Below are 20631 nucleotides of genomic sequence, written 5' to 3' on the forward strand. Positions count from 1 at the left end.
ACACAAGCTCATTCACTGACACATCTAATCAATATAAACAGGTATGATGATACGGACTTCCTAATCTAATGATTGGTTACTTTCTGTGTCAGTCTCTTTTGATATGGGTGAAGGTGTTAAGAGGGCTTTATAAATTAAAGTGGAGTCAAAGATCAAATACCGAAGAAAGGTCAAGGTTGAACCTGCTGGGACTGATCTACATCAGTGGAGGCTGGTGGAGGTAGAAATCGGAGGACGGCCAACGGGTAACGCATGAAATGGAGCTGCTAAAACAGGCCATTTATTTTATTGCCACTCAGTTCCCTTCTTAATACTACTGTATCGGTTAGAAAGGATGGATACCAACACAAGGGTGGGATTCAAAATTCAAAGGCTCAAAAAGTGTAATTCATCACAGGCAACCCATACGATGACCAAATCTAGAGTGGCCTTCATATCAACACATTACATACCAGTATGCAGAGATACATCACACTGAGAGCATTGTGCAAAGAAGAAAGTGTTTTTTTATTGATGCTATTATATTGTGGTGATGTCTTAACAGTTATTAATCAGATTGAATACAACTTCATTTTGGCATGGGATGGCTGTCTATCGAAGTGAGTGGCTCAACTGGTCAAAGTGTAACTATAGGTGATAGTTCCCCATCCCCCCAAACCGCAGGTAATGGTGTGGGTGCCAGTGCGTACTTCTGCAGCACAGATTCCCAGGAGGTCATCCACGAGGATATCTTTGTCGTACACCTCCAGCTTCAATTTTAAGTTAGCCTCCACATCAGCACAGTTGAATTCTTTGGTCCAGGTTGGGTTTTTATTATTTCTTTTGACCTCTGTCTTGCCAATGTAGGAGGAACCGCACCACACCTTGATATATGGGTCGGGCAAAATTAATTTTCCACCCATATTGCGGCCACTGAGGCCAAACACCCTGAGTGTTCCACCCTGGACCACACCCAGGGCACAAAGGACCAGGACGCCCATGGACAGCAGGGGGAGAGAGGACGTCATGGTTCTGATTGATGAAGAAGAGAAAAACTGGGATGAAGAGAAACTGAGAGAGAGAGAAAGAGAGACAGAGAGAGAGAGAGGATAAGAACACTAGCCGCACAAGAATAAGAGAGTGTGAATCACTCCACATGTATAGTCCTCAGAGAGATGATGAAAAAAAAGAGAGACAAAGAAAAAGATGTCCTACAGTACCTGTGAAATTTAGTCTTGAGACAGGCGTCTCTCTCTCTCAGGGTTTCCTGAATGCTGGTGGTCTCTCCTATGCATGCACCCTGTTTATAAAGACCACATCACATCCCTACATACTGTACACACCCACACCCAGATATAAAAACAACAATATTGACCCACAGGTGGCCTGTTCTCAGTGATACCTCAGCCAATGAGAGCACACTGAGCATTGCCTAATGCTAATTTTGATCGCCCAAACCACAGGTAAGACTACGCTAGTTCCTGTATCCCAAACTTCCAGCTTCAGGGTAAAGTTGGGCTCTGTGTTCATGAAGTTGAATCCGGAGCTCCGGGCTGGGTTTACGCTATCTTCCTGGAACTCTGTTCTGGCACAATAGTCATAGAGAGCATATACATGCAACATCAAAAGTTAATATGAACCCCCCATATGGTGCATTCTTAGTGGGGTATCCCCAGATCAACAATAGCACCTTATGTCTTCTCTAGAGATGGCCACACCCCTAATAGGCAGAATAATCAGTGTCCCTAATCAGAAATACTGGATAAGAAAAAGCGAAAAGATATGCTTTGAAGAAAACACTGGCTGGTAGGTGAGAAATGGCTGCGTTCCAACAGGTGGCTGATGAGGCAACCTGTTTTCCACTCTACATGGCAAACAGGCATAACATGTCAACATCTTGTCTCAGCAATGACTCGTTCAGCAGAAGTCTCAGCCGACCTGGATGATCCTGTCGGTAGCAATGGGAGCGTTTGCTTATTTGCACATTTCTGTATACCTCATGTCCACAGTATCCATAGTTTGAACGGTAGACAACCGGGCTGCGAGAGGACGACTTAGTGTGGTCAGCACACGTTGTGCTCAACATAATTGTGTACACATCCTACGTCCTGTCTTTGTACATTGCCTGTAAATAATTAGTATTCCTAATCTAGTTTATATTCCTTGGATGGAAGACTGAGAGTGATGATACTCTTATGCAGTGTCGGCAAAGGCCACTATACTTTCTCTGACCAGTTCACTAAGGTTAGATGCAAATCAGTGCCCTAAGGAAGGCTATATAACAAGGCATACTGTCAGTGCCCTAAGGAAGGCTATATAACAAGGCATACTGTCAGTGCCCTAAGGGAAGCTATAAAACAAGGCATAATGTCAGTGCCCTAAGGAAGGCTATATAACAAGGCATACTGTCAGTGCCCTAAGGGAAGCTATAAAACAAGGCATACTGTCAGTGCTTCTGTTACAACCCAATAGACTGGCCATGATGTCTTGTGTATCTATATATATATATATATATATATATATATATATATATATATATATATATATATATACTTTAGAATGTTATGATATTTGATTTCATAATATCATATTCTTGAAGATTGAATCGATCTTTAAGATTTTGAATGTTAAATGTCACTTGACCAAAGATGTTGCTGATGGATATAGCTATTAGAATACTGTGCAGCTCTTCAAGCTTATCAGCTTATCCTGGAATACATACTAACCAGTTTAGATCAGTTTAGCCAATACCCACAGTCAAGATGACATAAATGTATTTTTTTAGGGTTAGAGTTAGGGTTAGGGTTAGGGTTAGAGTTAGGGTTAGGGTTAGGGTTAGGGTTAGAAGTAGGGTTAGGGTTAGGGTTAGGGTTAGAGTTAGAGTTAGGGTTAGGGTTAGGGTTAGGGTTAGAGTTAGGGTTAGGGTTAGGGTTAGAGTTAGGGTTAGGGTTAGGATTAGAAGTAGGGTTAGGGTTAGGTTTAGAGTTAGGGTTAGGGTTAGGGTTAGGGTTAGGGTTAGGGTTAGAGTTAGGGTTAGGGTTAGGGTTAGGGTTAGAGTTAGGGTTAGGGTTAGGGTTAGAGTTAGGGTTAGGGTTAGGAGTAAGGTTAGGGTTAGGGTTAGGGTTAGAAGTAGGGTTAGGGTTAGGGTTAGGGTTAGGGTTAGAGTTAGGGTTAGGGTTAGGGTTAGGGTTAGGGTTAGGGGTTAGGGTTAGGGTTAGGGTTAGGGTTAGGGTTAGGGTTAGGGGTTAGGGTTAGGGTTAGGGTTAGGGTTAGGGTTAGGTTTAGAGTTAGGGTTAGGGTTAGGGTTAGGGTTAGGGTTAGGGTTAGAGTTAGGGTTAGGGTTAGGGTTAGGGTTAGAGTTAGGGTTAGGGTTAGAGTTAGGGTTAGGGTTAGGGTTAGGATTAGAAGTAGGGTTAGGGTTAGGGTTAGGGTTAGAGTTAGGGTTAGGGTTAGAGTTAGGGTTAGGTTTAGAGTTAGGGTTAGGGTTAGGGTTAGGGTTAGGGTTAGAGTTAGGGTTAGGGTTAGGGTTAGGGTTAGAGTTAGGGTTAGGGTTAGGGTTAGAGTTAGGGTTAGGGTTAGGAGTAAGGTTAGGGTTAGGGTTAGGGTTAGGGTTAGAAGTAGGGTTAGGGTTAGGGTTAGAGTTAGGGTTAGGGTTAGGGTTAGGGTTAGAGTTAGGGTTAGGGTTAGGGTTAGGGTTAGAGTTAGGGTTAGGGTTAGGGTTAGGGTTAGAGTTAGAGTTAGGGTTAGGGTTAGGGTTAGGTAAGGAAAATGAGTTCTGCTACCCAAAGGGGTGAGCAGGAAGCACAGGCACATAAGTTCTCCCATACACCTTCTTCCTCAAATAAGTAATTGGAAATTGTGTACTTTAACCAACAATGGCATCAGTGTCACCCTCCACGACATTGAGTCTCTAGGGTGTAGCTAATCTTAGGGAACGGTCTAGAGAAAAGATATCTTTTTCGATTCCTGATTCCAAATTCAACGAATTTGTTGGAAGGACCATACGCCCATTATAATTCAATAAATGCTAGTCTAAAGTGCTATCAATGGGGACAGACATTTATGCAATATTGACAAACAGAACACCCATATTTACACACACCAATCACATACATACTACATTGGCGTACGTTCCCAATTTCAGAATCCCTTAAAGATATCTTTTTCTCATGATCTTCAGCTCAAAAAGAAAACAAAAACATTTTTAGTTTTTTTTTAGTTTTTTCAGTTTAAAAAAATAAAAATAAATAAATAAATAAATAAAACGTTTTGCTTTTACTCCACTTCATTTAGGCCGCTGGGCAAAATAGTTCTTAATTTTTTAATCCAGCGTCTTTCTGCAGACAGTCTCTGAGCCCTTGACCACCCTACCCCAGACTCAAGTCCCGAAATCACCATGCTCTTTGTACTATGTTCCCGAAAATGTACGTACAGTTCAGTTGTTTTATCTGTTCGATCAATATAATATATGTGTTGTTTCAGACGTTGTAGCAATTTGTTTTTTGTCTGTCCAATATACAGTTTGTTACAAACTGTACATTCAATCACATAAACCAGATTTGACGATTCCAACCGGAAAATTTGCCAAACTGGAGCACTCAAACCCGTATGTTTGTTAGTAATATATTTTATCGATCTGAACCGTACATCATTTTTTTTGTTGTTTTCCACTATTTAATGAGGCATGAACCAACAAATCTTTTAGATTTTTATTCCTTTTAAAGGCTGAAATATTTTTTTAATTTGACAGAGGCTCAATCACGTCCTGTAGTTTTTTAAAACGACTTTTTACCTCTGAGTTCAGTTTTAAAGAGGCCGATGAGAAAATGGTCACAAAAGGGACAATGTTGTCATTTTTATCCGTACTACCAGGCCTTTGTACCTGGTGAAAGCTTTGTTTTACTTCAGCTTTAATAGAACGGAGGAATGTTCGACTATAACGCCTTGGTCTAAGCGCTTTAGGGTTAGGGTTAGAGTTAGGGTTAGTGTGGCAGTACTTTGTTGTTGTTATTGTTTATTTGGCACGTCATGTCACCCTGTCTGTCAATGATACCTGGCAGAAGAAGATAACACAAGCTTCCCAATAAATCCCCAATAAATCGGATAATATTGGAGACAGGAGGCCACCCTAACCCTAACCCTATCAAATAGTTTCTTTTAGGGTTCCTAATAATATGATTTACTGCATAATTAAGAAGATAAGTGTGATCAATTGCACATGTAAGGAAGATCATGAGATATGTGGAATCCATTGATAGTTGATTAATTTGCTCAAACTATCCATTTTGGATCAAATCTAGCACCCTAACTGAGCATTGACTGTTTATCTTGACATACAATACATAGATGGTACATATAATACATACAATACATACAATACATACAATACATATAATAGAGAGCCTGACTGAGACAGTTGTGCAGTGAAGGAAGTTTTATTTCATTGGTGCCATAAGGATGTGAGGACCAAAGTGACAGGGTGAGGATGCCAATGAGATACAGAGCTGGAACAACAAGGAACACAGGTGCGCAAACACAGTCAAACAGTGTCTTTGAGGGGCAATTGTTGATCACACTCAAAATGGCCGATGACAACTCAGGACCATAACGAAAATGACAGTGAGAAGACTACAGTATATGTGTGTATGACATGTCTCTTGATGTACTATGACTGTATCATAATGCATTACACCTGTCTGGTTGTTGCACTGTAACTAGCGGGTGGTCTAGACAAGAGTGTATGTGTAATGAAGGGCCCCCCCCTTTTCAAGGAAGCAGGAGTGCTGGTGGGTCCCGGTCTTGATCTGTCTCTGGCAGGTCCCCAGAAGATCATCGAAGAATATGTCGCTGTCATACACTTCCATCCTCAGGACGTTGTTCTGCTCGGCATTGAAGTGGCTAAACTTCTCTGACCACCAGGGGTCAGGGTTGTTCTTCCGCACCTCTGTCTTCCCCAGGTATGAGGGGCCGCAGTACACCTTGACGTAGCCGTCCACGATTCCCAGGATGCCTTGACTAAGGTCGTTGGCACGAAGGTCGTACAGAGTGAACTCTGCGTGGACCAGGGTCAGGGCGCCCAGGAACAGTAAGGACAGGGAGAGAGAAGAGGAGGCCATGGCTCACACTGGGATCAATCTGTGGAGAGGAAGAGAGAGGGAGAGAGAGAGAGAGAGAGAGAGAGAGAGAGAGAGAGGGAGGAAGAGGGAGAGGTAGAGGTAGAGGAAGGAGAAAGAAGGCGGGGGAGAGGCGAATAGAGAGAGAGAGAGAGAGAGAGAGAGAGAGAGAGAGAAGGGAAAAGAGATGTAAAGGAGGGAAAACATACATGTCATTTAGGTGCTCATAAGAGCACAAGTAAAAACAGTCTTCAGGGAGAGAAACAGAGAGATGAGGTAGCCTGTCATCTGCTCATATCAAAACCACAACTAGCACAGAGAGCAGGACACAAGCTTCACAAGCTACATTCAGATATCTGATATATCAGATACATTCAGGTATCTGACCACAAACATAAAACGGTGGGAGGCGGAGAGGTGGGGGGTAAGGGAGAAAGGAGCGTGAGACATTTACTAACAGTGTTTTACCGTAGTAGTCCTGAATGTTCTCCAAAACACCCCTCCCATACCCCTCCTTTCAAAAGGTGATAGCATGTCACATGTGGTACAGTATGTTCTCAAGGATCGCCTCGGCCAATCAGAATATGAGGTCCAGAACTAAGACACGACAACACCCAGTGCAGTACTACGTAGCAAATGTGTATTTGATCTAAACTCCTGGTTAAACCGAGGAAAACCTGTTGTCGCTTAGGTAAGTGAAAAGGTGAGAAAACGTTGTCTCTCAACAGGTGAGGGGCCAACCTTAACTCAGTGGTACTATGTCAACATCAGACAACTGATACTGCACGAGGAAAGAAATATATATTTTGTACGTACTTTGCTGACGGACAGAGAATCAAAGAGAAACATGGAGAGAGGAAACAGAGGAAGGTGGATGAAGTAGAGAACACATTTTGAAAATAAAAAAGGAGGAGGTTTGGAAAGATATTTAGGCTAGGTACAAATGGATGCAAAAAGAAAAGGAAAAAAGAAAAGGGAAAAAAATATGATGAATTATTAATAATTGCCTTAGCCTATAGGTGATCGCATATGGCCCCTAAATTAAATCATTCATTTCTAGTTATTATTTTCGCCACGACTGAGCAGCTGAGACGTGAATGCCGACAGCAGAGCAAGAGAGATAATTCTAAAGTTAGTTTAAAGTGAGTTATTTAGACCCCAAATTATTTAAATAGCATAATTAGCATCATATAATTAGAATAATATTGATAATACTTTTCATGTTTATATGTCTAAGCTGGATATTCGTACACCTGCTAAACTTTTATACTGTTTAACTTTTTTTTAAAACATTTTTTTGTCTTTTTGCTTGCCTCACTTTTCTGAAAATGAAATCTATGAATGTATGGCGTTACCTGAACTCTGTAGATGGACGTCTGTGTCTCGTCACTCAGTCTCAAACTGTGCCCTCTTTTTAAAGACAGATCCCATGCCCCAATCACCACACCTTCCAACATACACCATGGCCCTGGAGCCTTACCCTGCCCCTCAATGTACTTTTAACAAACACACCTGGTCTGTTCTCAGGCTTATTTCAGGCAAAAATACCAACCCTCATTGTCAGTGTAAAGGCAGGGGGGGGGATATGGAACTAGAGGGGCTAGGACTTGAGATGAACAGTATACTCTGTGCTGTGGGAGATGGTTTTGGGGGTGTTTGGCTGGGTAGATGGAAGGTGTTTCTATGATAAGTTGATACACAGAGGGAGGAGAAAGAGGGAGGGGGAGAAGGGAAGAGAGAGAGGGGGAATGAGAAAGAAAGAAGGGAAAAGAGATAAAGGAGGGAAAACATACATGTCATTTGGAAATCGAGATGACTTGGTTTAGCTGAGAGTATAGGAATAGTACTGGACCTCTCCCTTGCCCAGGGTGCTGTGTCTGTAATGGGTTCCAGACCTCCCATGTGTTTGGCAGGCCGCAAGGTAGCTGTCCTAACTCACATCCTCGGCCCACACCCCAGTGCCAGGTTGTCTCTTGCATTGTAACATGACATGAACTCCGTCCCCCACCAGGGGTCAGCATCGTCCTCTTTGACCTAAAACACCCCACTAAAGGAGGAACTGCGGGTCTGGGGTCACCTTCCTGGCCACTGGTGTGAACGTCGAACACCCTGAGTTTGTCTCCATGGACCCCACCCAGGGCACAAAAGACCAGAAGATACAGGGACAGCAGGGAGAGAGAGGAGGCCATGGTTCGAAGCAAAGGGCTCAATTGGTGGATAAAGGGAAAACTGGGAAAGAAAGGGAGAGAGAGGGATAGTGGAGAAAACACAACATGTAGTTACAGTATACACGTTCACCAGATAATCCCGAGTCGTTAAAGATCCGATGGCACTTATCACAAGAGTAGGCATGTTAACACCAATGTCCTGGCTAACTTCCCAATCTGGCCCTCAAACTATGATGGCCGCCGAATCATCCCCTGCTTTCTATTGGGTCATTCATCCCCTCTTCTCTCCTCTCTCCTGCAACTCTCCTCTCTCCTGCAAAAGACAATATGTTCTTTTATATGCCGTTTCGCTGACACTTTTGAAGCAACTGCCAATGCAATGAGTGCACACATGTTTCAGTATACAGTATATATGGTCCTAGCGGGAATCAAATGCACAACCTAAGCATTGTCAGCACCATGCTCTAGCAACTGAGCCACAGAGGACCATGTTCTCAGTCAACCTACAGGGTAAGATAAGGGATAAATCTGAATAAAAAAAACTAATAATTTAAAAATGTCTAGATTTGTACGACACAAGGAAGTGGAAAGAACTATTTAATAATTGAACACTGACTGATTTATTTCTGAGAGAGGCTCTTTATCTTGGAATAAAATATGACAAAATGTATAGAACCAGTCAAGCGTTTAGACACACCTTTCCAACTGTGGGAGTGATAAAGTCCACATTGTAATAAAACCAGTCGAGTCCCTCACATCTGGCCCAGTCCAGGGTATTTTAGACAGTGAAACTGTTAAACTGGTCGACTGGGAACTGTGGGAGTGAAACTCAGATTTGCATAGTCAGGGAGGGGTGGTTCTGCTACTCCCAGAATAGACCAGCACTGTCACCAGATGTTCACCCATCCTCAGAGGGGTAAACTGAGAAACGAATAAACCCATAGTGTTTGTATATGTGTGTGTGTGTGTGTGTGTGTGTGTGTGTGTGTGTGTGTGTGTGTGTGTGTGTGTGTGTAAATCTTCTTTTCAACAAATTTATGAAACAGAAAAAAAATATTTGACAGGATACTGCGTAATGAAGCTAGTTGGGGTATTGCAACATGTTACTGTAATAGCAAGTATCAGAATGGATTAAATATCTTTTCAGTGATGGCCAGTGATACTGAATCATGATAGCCCAGCTATGCCTGACAATAAGCTATGTTACAGCAAATTATATTATATATATATATTACATTTGAGTTAATAAAAACAAATACCACTGTTTCTGATTCGATGAGAAATCTTTATTGACCTCTGAACAACATTCAAGCATGAAAGCACACATGAGCAGTCAATAGTTAACAACAGCAGAACACATCAACGCTAACACTGATAAAACCTCAGTCTACAGAGAGGGGTGACACGTGGGCTCAAGCAAAGGCCCCTGCTTGTCCACATGAAGGCTCGAGAACAGCTGAGCACAGAACAGAGTCAAAGCAGAGGAATTCAGCCACTCTCCACACGGGGGTGTGACGGGACCTACTCAGAACACTGGTCTCTCCTCAGTGTCTGAGTGACCGTAGGCTGGGAGGTGTGGAGGGCCTCACAGGACACCGTCCCTGCCTTGGTCCACTCCTCAGCAGTGAGAGTCAGGGTGCTGCTCCAGCTGTACAGGCCATCCTTCTCCAGGACCCCGCGGCTGGCCTCCTGCCCCTTGTTGTTCCCGTCCACATTCCATCTCATTGTCCAGTCTGAGGGGAAGCCCTTGTTGGCCAGGCACATCAGAGTGGCCATACTCTTACTGGACAGCTCCTCACTAGAGGGGGGCAGGACCGTGAGGGTGGGGGCACGGTTACCTTGACCAAACAGAATGTATACATTAAATACGGTAAAAAAATGCACTTATGCTGAGTATGAACATATATTAATTTAGAATCGTCTTCAAAATATGAATGTAAACGTTACTTTTGTCAATCTTGTGAAGAGAATGTCCAAAAGTCAAACACAAACAGTCAGATGACCCCAACAGACATTAAACCAGATCAGTGTGGTAGATCTATGTCATACAGTTGTTTATGTGACCAGAATATTGATTTTTTCAGATAATGTATATTTTAAAACTCTCCAGAGAGTTTCTTGCACACATCAAACATCGCATAAAGTCGGATGATGAATAATAACATAATTCATACAAACAACAGTGTTCACAACATTGAACATGATGCAAAGGTGACTGAAATAACTGATACATTGAAATAGTTGTTTCAGAGTCAGATTTAGAACATCTTCAACAATAAACCCATGATTTCATTTTGACATTTTTTGCTACACAATTTTATAAAAGAAAGCTGAGCCTAAACACATTTATGAAAACTTTTAGAACTCATAATCATTGGATATTTTATATTTTTTAATAGATTATTCTTTAAAATGATATTTTTTAGAGTGTATGTAAAAAGATAACATTAAGCCAACTGTTATGTGATCTGAAAGAAATATTAAGAGAGCTTGTCACTTACTTCCAACATCCAGTCTGGTGCCGCTACCAAAAGTCCACCACAGTGATTGAGCGTAGTTGAACGGCCGTACAAAAACCTCTCTGTGTTGTGATGCTACAGCTCTCACAATACAGATCTCACAAATACAATCTTTAACAACCCCCAAATGATACACTGAATGTGATCTGGGTCAATAATACAAATATATATCATTGATGTTGTGATTTTAATCCAGATTGTCTTTTTCCTCTTGTCTTCATCAGGTGTCTCGTAGACACACAGCAGCCAGAGTCCAGCATTTGATCCACTGTTTCTATTCCTCTGTATTGTCCTCATGAAAGAGAGCAGCAGCAGCTGTGATATTGATACATTTGTATATTCCTTTATTTAAGATGCTGATCACAGACTTAACACTGGTGGTAAAGCCACAGAGGACAGACACCACTACCAGAGGAATCCCACCAGATTCATTTAGCAGAAGTGTTCATTAACTGATTTGAGGAACTGTAGAGTCCAAGCATGAGTGAACAGGCTGTTGATAACATGTCTGACCACATGAGAACAGTAGCACTTGTTACGGTCTTTGGAACATCAGAATAACCCTTAAAATACAATGATATGAACTTGAAGCAACGTTCAACAATTAGTTTACAATTTTTCCAGAGAATGTCAATATAGTCAGTTGTAAAAAAGGATATTTGACACTTGAAATAGCTAAAATTCATTTCAGCAGATAATACATACAAGCAGTATGTGTCTATGTTTTATTTCTGTCTAAGATAAGAATACTTTATCATACTTTATCAAAACATCTAAATACATATTCACATAAAAGCACATTTAATAGTAAATTGCTCTGAAGGGAATATCCCCAGCGACATAAATAGATTTTCAAACGTCCATTTGCATAATACTTTCATCTGACATACGGTTCCATAAGTGCTTATAGCCCAGAGAGTTGAACACTTCATGACTGAGAGCTGTCAACAGAAACCACAACTACCATGACTTTTATCACCATCTTCATCTGGACACTTGCTCTCTGGATTCACGGTAAACTTGATTTACTGATTTATTTTTTATTTTTAACAGTACCTTTTTGAACAACATAATCTCTGGATGAATGTGGTCTAATGTCCTGGTAATGTCATGCTTTATTACAGAATCCAGAGGACAAGTTACTGTGACTCAGACTCCTGCAGTGAAATCTTTTCACCCAGGAAACACAGTCTCTATGAACTGTAAAACCAGCAGTAATGTGTATGACAATAAATATCTAGCCTGGTACCAACAGAAACCTGGTGAAGCACCTAAACTCATCATTTACGAAGCTAAAAAACTTCAGTCTGGGACTCCATCTAGATTCAGTGGCAGTGGATCTGGGAGTGACTTCACTCTGACCATCAGTGGAGTCCAGGCTGAAGATGCAGGAGATTACTACTGTCAGAGTCTCCACAGTGGCCCAGTGTTCACACAGTGATACAGAGCCGTACAAAAACCTCCCTCAGTCAGACTGCACAGTGTCTGCACTGCTACAGCTGGGACCTACTGCAGGTGCTGAGGGGGAAGAGACAGTGACATGGAACACTGGTCTCTGATACACTGAGTTAAATATATCAGTGATGCTGACAATACAGTTTGTCAGCTCATCTTCACTCATGTCAAAGTTCTGCTGGAATGTGCTCAAGTTGCTGAAAATACAATAAGATGATGATTTGAAAAGTGGAAGGACATACACACTCTTAACAACACCCAAAGTCACTAATAAGACTGTAGTTTAACATAGTAAATGATGTCTGTCAGTGTGTGATGGTACAGTACATTCATTACACAGGGTATGGCGTTGCTGAGATGTCCACTTGTACATTCCACTCTAATTGAGACCAAGTGTTGATTAGTGACCTTCTCATTCATCATGACTCAGACTAGAATATGATCACAGTTCCATCACAATAGTGAATAACAACAGAACGAGGAAGAACATCTCACTGTCAGCAATATGAGTTGTACAGAGCAAGTATTCAATGGTAAATGTGAAGAGTCATCAGCATCATGTAGAGCTGACCACTAGAGGGAGAAATAGAGTTCCTATTGATAAGTTGAGATGTTACTGTATGAGTTACTAAAGTTCCCCATTGGCTGTTACAGCAGCAACAGCTACTCATACAGCTAGATGACAAATTAACAGAGTAAAAATACCCCTAACTTAAGTCTCTACTTATTAACATCCTCTGCTTCCTAAAGACCCTCTCTGGTGGGTCAAGCCCACTTCATAGTTAAACACTCTCAATATCCCCAGCTGCTGAAATAGACTTGAAACTATCATTTGCATAATACTTTCATCTGACTAACTGCTCTATAAGTGCTAACAGCCCTGTGAGTTCATCACTTCATGACTGACAGTCGACCTTCATGGCAACAGCACACACAACAACCATGACTTCCATCACCATCATCATCTGGACATTTGCTCTCTGGATTCAAGGTGAGATCTGAAGTGATGAATACCAAACAAATGTACTTCACATTGATGTACATGATAGTAGTACCGCATGAACACTGATAAAGCCTTGGTCTCCATTTACATGTAAAGTCTTCATTTGTTTTACAGGATCCATTGGACAGTTTGTTCTAACCCAGAGTCCTACTGTGAAAGCTGTGTCATTGGGACAGTCAGTCAGTCTCAGCTGTAAAGTCAGCAGTGCTGTGCATAGAAATAGTAACGGAGACTATTTACACTGGTACCAACAGAGAGCAGGAGAAGCTCCTAAACTCCTCATTTACATCACTAAAAAACTTCAGTCTGGGACTCCATCTAGATTCAGTGGCAGTGGATCTGGGAGTGACTTCACTCTGACCATCAGCGGAGTCCAGGCTGAAGATGCAGGAGATTACTACTGTCAGAGTTTACACAACCCAAACAGTGTCTGGGTGTTCACACAGTGATACAGAGCCGTACAAAAACCTCCCTCAGTCAGACTGCACAGTGACTGCACTGCTACAGCTGGGACCTACTGCAGGTGCTGAGGGGGAAGAGACAGTGACATGGAACACTGGTCTCTGATACACTGAGTTAAATATATCAGTGATGCTGACAATACAGTTTGTCAGCTCATCTTCACTCATGTCAAAGCTCTGCTGGAATGTTCTCAAGTTGCTGAAAAAGCAATAAGATGATGATTTGAAAAGTGGAAGCACATACACACTCTTAACAACACCCAAAGTCACTAATAAGACTGTAGTTTAACATAGTAAATGATGTCTGTCAGTGTGTGATGGTACAGTACATTCATTACACAGGGTATGGCTTTGCTGAGATGTCCACTTGTACATTCCACTCTAATTTAGACCCAGTGTTAATTAGTGACCTTCTCATTTATCATGACTCAGAATAGAATATGATCACAGTTCCATCACAATAGTGAATAACAACAGAACAAGGAAGAACATCTCACTGTCAGCAATATGAGTTGTACAGAGCAAGTATTCAATGGTAAATGTGAAGAGTCATCAGCATCATGTAGAGCTGACCACTAGAGGGAGAAATAGAGTTCCTATTGATAAGTTGAGATGTTACTGTATGAGTTACTAAAGATCCCCATTGACTGTTACAGCAGCAACAGCCACTCATACAGCTAGATGACAAATTAACAGAGTAAAAATAAGCCTAACTCAAGTCTCTACTTATTAACATCCTCTGCTTCCTAAAGACCCTCTCTGGTGGGTCAAGCCCACTTCATAGCTAAACACTCTCAAGGGAATATCCCCAGTTGCTGAAATAGACTTGAAACTATCATTTGCATAATACTTGCATCTGACTAACTGCTCTATAAGTGCTAACAGCCCTGTGAGTTCATCACTTCATGACTGACAGTCGACCTTCATGGCAACAGAACACACAACAACCATGACTTCCATCACCATCCTCATCTGGACATTTGCTCTCTGGATTCAAGGTAAAATCTGAATCAATGAATACCAAACAAATGTCCTTGCACATTGATGTACATGATAGAAGTACTGCATGAACACTGATAACGCCTTGGTCTCCATTTACATGTAAACTCTTCATTTGTTTTACAGGATCCACTGGACAGTTTGTTCTAACCCAGAGTCCTGCTGTGAAAGCTGTGTCATTGGGACAGTCAGTCAGTCTCAGCTGTAAAGTCAGCAGTGCTGTGTATAGAGATAGTAACGGAGATTGGTTACACTGGTACCAACAGAGAGCAGGAGAAGCTCCTAAACTCCTCATTTACATCACTAAAAAACTTCAGTCTGGGACTCCATCTAGATTCAGTGGCAGTGGATCTGGGAGTGACTTCACTCTGACCATCAGTGGAGTCCAGGCTGAAGATGCAGGAGATTACTACTGTCAGAGTGTACACTACCCAAACAGTGTCTGGGTGTTCACACAGTGATACAGAGCCGTACAAAAACCTCCCTCAGTCAGACTGCACAGTGACTGCACTGCTACAGCTGGGACCTACTGCAGGTGCTGAGGGGGAAGAGACAGTGACATGGAACACTGGTCTCTGATACACTGAGTTAAATATATCAGTGATGCTGACAATACAGTTTGTCAGCTTATCTTCACTCATGTCAAAGCTCTGCTGGAATGTTCTCAAGTTGCTGAAAATACAATAAGATGATGATTTGAAAAGTGGAAGCACATACACACTCTTAACAACACCCAAAGTCACTTATTAGACTGCACTTTAATGTAGTAAATGATGTCTGTCAGTGTGTAATGGTACAGTCCATACATTACACAGGGTATGGCTTTGCTGAGATGTCCACTTGTACTTTCCACTCTAATTGAGACCCAGTGTTGATTAGTGACCTTCTCATTTATCATGACTCAGACTAGAATATGATCACAATTCCATCACAATAGTGAATAACAACAGAACAAGGAAGAATATCTCACTGTCAGCAATATGAGTTGTACAGAGCAAGTATTCAATGGTAAATGTGAAGAGTCATCAGCATCATGTAGAGCTGACCACTAGAGGGAGAAATAGAGTTCCTATTGATAAGTTGAGATGTTACTGTATGAGTTACTAAAGTTCCCCATTGACTGTTACAGCAGCAACAGCTACTCATACAGCTAGATGACAAATTAACAGAGTAAAAATACCCCTAACTTAAGTCTCTACTTATTAACATCCTCTGATACCTAAAGACCCTCTCTGGTGGGTCAAGCCCACTTCATAGTTAAACACTCTCAATATCCCCAGCTGCTGAAATTGACTTGAAACTATCATTTGCATAATACTTTCATCTGACTAACTGCTCTATAAGTGCTTACAGCCCTGTGAGTTCATCACTTCATGACTGACAGTCGACCTTCATGGCAACAGCACATACAACAACCATGACTTCCATCACCATCCTCATCTGGACATTTGCTCTCTGGATTCAAGGTGAGATCTGAAGTGATGAATATCAAACAAATGTACTTCACATTGATGTACAAGATAGAAGTACCGCATGAACACTGATAAAGCCTTGGTCTCCATTTACATGTAAATTCTTCATTTGTTTTACAGGATCCACTGGACAGTTTGTTCTAACCCAGAGTCCTGCTGTGAAAGCTGTGTCATTGGGACAGTCAGTCAGTCTCAGCTGTAAAGTCAGCAGTGCTGTGTATAGAGATGGTAACGGAGACTGGTTACACTGGTACCAACAGAGAGCAGGAGAAGCTCCTAAACTCCTCATTTACATCACTAAAAAACTTCAGTCTGGGACTCCATCTAGATTCAGTGGCAGTGGATCTGGGAGTGACTTCACTCTGACCATCAGTGGAGTCCAGGCTGAAGATGCAGGAGATTACTACTGTCAGAGTTTACACAACCCAAACAGTGTCTGGGTGTTCACACAGTGATACAGAGCCGTACAAAAACCTCCCTCAGTCAGACTGCACAGTGACTGCACTGCTACAGCTGGGACCTACTGCAGGTGCTGAGGGGGAAGAGACAGTGACATGGAACACTGGTCTCTGATACACTGAGTTAAATATATCAGTGATGTTGACAATACAGTTTGTCAGCTCATCTTCACTCATGTCAAAGCTGTGCTGGAATGTTCTCAAGATGCTGAAAAAACAATAAGATGATGATTTGAAAAGTGGAAGCACATACACACTCTTAACAACACCCAAAGTCAATAATAAGACTGTAGTTTAGCATAGTAAATGATGTCTGTCAGTGTGTGATGGTACAGTACATTCATTACACAGGGTATGGCTTTGCTGAAATGTCCACTTGTACATTCCACTCTAATTGAGACCCAGTGTTGATTACTGACCTTCTCATTTATCATGACTCAGACTAGAATATGATCACAGTTCCATCACAATAGTGAATAACAACAGAACGAGGAAGAACATCTCACTGTCAGCAATATGAGTTGTACAGAGCAAGTATTCAATGGTAAATGTGAAGAGTCAACAGCATCATGTAGAGATGACCACTAGATGGAGAAATAGAGTTCCTATTGATAAGTTGAGATGTTACTGTATGAGTTACTAAAGTTCCCCATTGACTGTTACAGCAGCAACAGCTACTCATACAGCTAGATGACAAATTAACAGAGTAAAAATACCCCTAACTTAAGTCTCTACTTATTAACATCCTCTGATACCTAAAGACCCTCTCTGGTGGGTCAAGCCCACTTCATAGTTAAACACTCTCAATATCCCCAGCTGCTGAAATTGACTTGAAACTATCATTTGCATAATACTTTCATCTGACTAACTGCTCTATAAGTGCTTACAGCCCTGTGAGTTCATCACTTCATGACTGACAGTCGACCTTCATGGCAACAGCACATACAACAACCATGACTTCCATCACCATCCTCATCTGGACATTTGCTCTCTGGATTCAAGGTGAGATCTGAAGTGATGAATATCAAACAAATGTACTTCACATTGATGTACAAGATAGAAGTACCGCATGAACACTGATAAAGCCTTGGTCTCCATTTACATGTAAATTCTTCATTTGTTTTACAGGATCCACTGGACAGTTTGTTCTAACCCAGAGTGCTGCTGTGAAAGCTGTGTCATTGGGACAGTCAGTCAGTCTCAGCTGTAAAGTCAGCAGTGCTGTGTATAGAGATGGTAACGGAGACTGGTTACACTGGTACCAACAGAGAGCAGGAGAAGCTCCTAAACTCCTCATTTACATCACTAAAAAACTTCAGTCTGGGACTCCATCTAGATTCAGTGGCAGTGGATCTGGGAGTGACTTCACTCTGACCATCAGTGGAGTCCAGGCTGAAGATGCAGGAGATTACTACTGTCAGAGTTTACACTACCCAAACAGTGTCTGGGTGTTCACACAGTGATACAGAGCCGTACAAAAACCTCCCTCAGTCAGACTGCACAGTGACTGCACTGCTACAGCTGGGACCTACTGCAGGTGCTGAGGGGGAAGAGACAGTGACATGGAACACTGGTCTCTGATACACTGAGTTAAATATATCAGTGATGCTGACAATACAGTTTGTCAGCTCATCTTCACTCATGTCAAAGCTCTGCTGGAATGTTCTCAAGATGCTGAAAATACAATAAGATGATGATTTGAAAAGTGGAAGCACATACACACTCTTAACAACACCCAAAGTCACTAATAAGACTGTAGTTTAACATAGTAAATGATGTCTGTCAGTGTGTGATGGTACAGTACATTAATTACACAGGGTATGGCTTTGCTGAGATGTCCACTTGTACATTCCACTCTAATTGAGACCCAGTGTTGATTAGTGACCTTCTCATTTATCATGACTCAGACTAGAATATGATCACAGTTCCATCACAATAGTGAATAACAACAGAACAAGGAAGAATATCTCACTGTCAGCAATATGAGTTGTACAGAGCAAGTATTCAATGGTAAATGTGAAGAGTCAACAGCATCATGTAGAGCTGACCACTAGAGGGAGAAATAGAGTTCCTATTGATAAGTTGAGATGTTACTGTATGAGTTACTAAAGATCCTCATTGACTGTTACAGCAGCAACAGCCACTCATACAGCTAGATGACAAATTAACAGAGTAAAAATACCCCTAATTCAAGTCTCTACTTATTAACATCCTCTGCTTCCTAAAGACCCTCTCTGGTGGGTCAAGCCCACATCATAGCTAAACACTCTCAAGGGAATATCCCCAGTTGCTAAAATAGACTTGAAACTATCATTTGCATAATACTTGCATCTGACTGACTGCTCTATAAGTGCTAACAGCCCTGTGAGTTCATCACTTCATGACTGACAGTCGACCTTCATGGCAACAGAACACACAACAACCATGACTTCCATCACCATCCTCATCTGGACATTTGCTCTCTGGATTCAAGGTGAGATCTGAAGTGATGAATACCAAACAAATGTACTTCACATTAATGTACATGATAGTAGTACAGCATGAACACTGATAAAGCCTTGGTCTCCATTTACATGTAAAGTCTTCATTTGTTTTGCAGGATCCACTGGACAGTTTGTTCTAACCCAGAGTCCTGCTGTGAAAGCTGTGTCATTGGGACAGTCAGTCAGTCTCAGCTGTAAAGTCAGCAGTGCTGTGCATAGAAATAGTAACGGAGACTATTTACACTGGTATCAACAGAGAGCAGGAGAAGCTCCTAAACTCCTCATTTACATCACTAAAAAACTTCAGTCTGGGACTCCATCTAGATTCAGTGGCAGTGGATCTGGGAGTGACTTCACTCTGACCATCAGTGGAGTCCAGGCTGAAGATGCAGGAGATTACTACTGTCAGAGTTTTCACTACCCAAACAGTGTCAGGGTGTTCACACAGTGATACAGAGCCGTACAAAAACCTCCCTCAGTCAGACTGCACAGTGACTGCACTGCTACAGCTGGGACCTACTGCAGGTGCTGAGGGGGAAGAGACAGTGACATGGAACACTGGTCTGTAGAGGAGGTCAACTGTGACCTGAGACATGACCTTGTCATAAGTCCTAAAAAAACATTCAGATAAAACAAACAGTCATCATTATCATTTACATCATTAACATCCTCCTATTTTTAACCCCATGACATCGCTTTGAAACCACTTTGGTCAAATCACACTTTTAATGACATCTGATGTAATTACAGGGGACAGTATGGCCTGTTATGTTTATGGTTTACTCACTTCATCCCCCTGATATTTCTCAAAACATGATTTGACAAAAGATTGTTCGTTAAAATGTAGAGAATGCATCACCAGCTCAAGTCTACATTACTACATCAAAGAATACTTAATTTGTGAGAGAGGTTTATGATCTTGGCCTCAATATGATAAAAATGACATGAATCAACTCAAATCTGGCATAGAAATAAACTCCACATTGTAATAAAACTAGTGTAGTCCCTCACATCTGGCCCAGTCCAGGGTATTTTAGACAGTGAAACTGTTAAACTGGTCGACTGGGAACTGTGGGAGTGAAACTCAGATTTGCATAGTCAGGGAGGGGTGGTTCTGCTACTCCCAGAATAGACCAGCACTGTCACCAGATGTTCACCCATCCTCAGAGGGGTAAACTGAGAAACGGCCATGTAACCACTTACAAACTATTGAAATGATTTTACCATTTCAATTTGATGACTTTGTTGAATCACTTATCCCAGAGTATGTGTGTGGCAATCTTTTCTTTATCAATCTTGTAAAACAGTAAAGACTGATTTGACAGGATAGTGTGTAATGAATCTGGACCATATGGTTGTGTAGTATTGCAGCATGTTACTGGAGTAGCAGATATCTGAATGGAGTGAATGGACATCTTTTCAGTGATGGCCAGTGATAACGAATCATGATGGCCCAGTTATGCCTGAAATAGTTCATGTTAGAATAAATAAACAGTTGAGGAACAAATACCACTGTTTCGA

At 41.6% G+C, this 20631-nt stretch overlaps 1 gene segment (V, D, J or C); it reads right to left on the reverse strand.

Moving 5' to 3' along the window:
- Nucleotides 1-9532: 9532 nt before the first annotated feature.
- On the reverse strand, nucleotides 9533-10930 carry LOC310807357 (Ig lambda chain C region-like; the record flags this gene model as incomplete). The annotated part of the segment is given in 2 exons: nucleotides 9533-10098; nucleotides 10762-10930.
- Between the last annotated feature and the right edge of the window lie 9701 nt (nucleotides 10931-20631).

This window comes from Argentina silus, assembly GCF_951799395.1.
Source record: "Argentina silus genome assembly, chromosome: 7".
NCBI classification, from domain to species: Eukaryota; Metazoa; Chordata; class Actinopteri; order Argentiniformes; family Argentinidae; genus Argentina; species Argentina silus.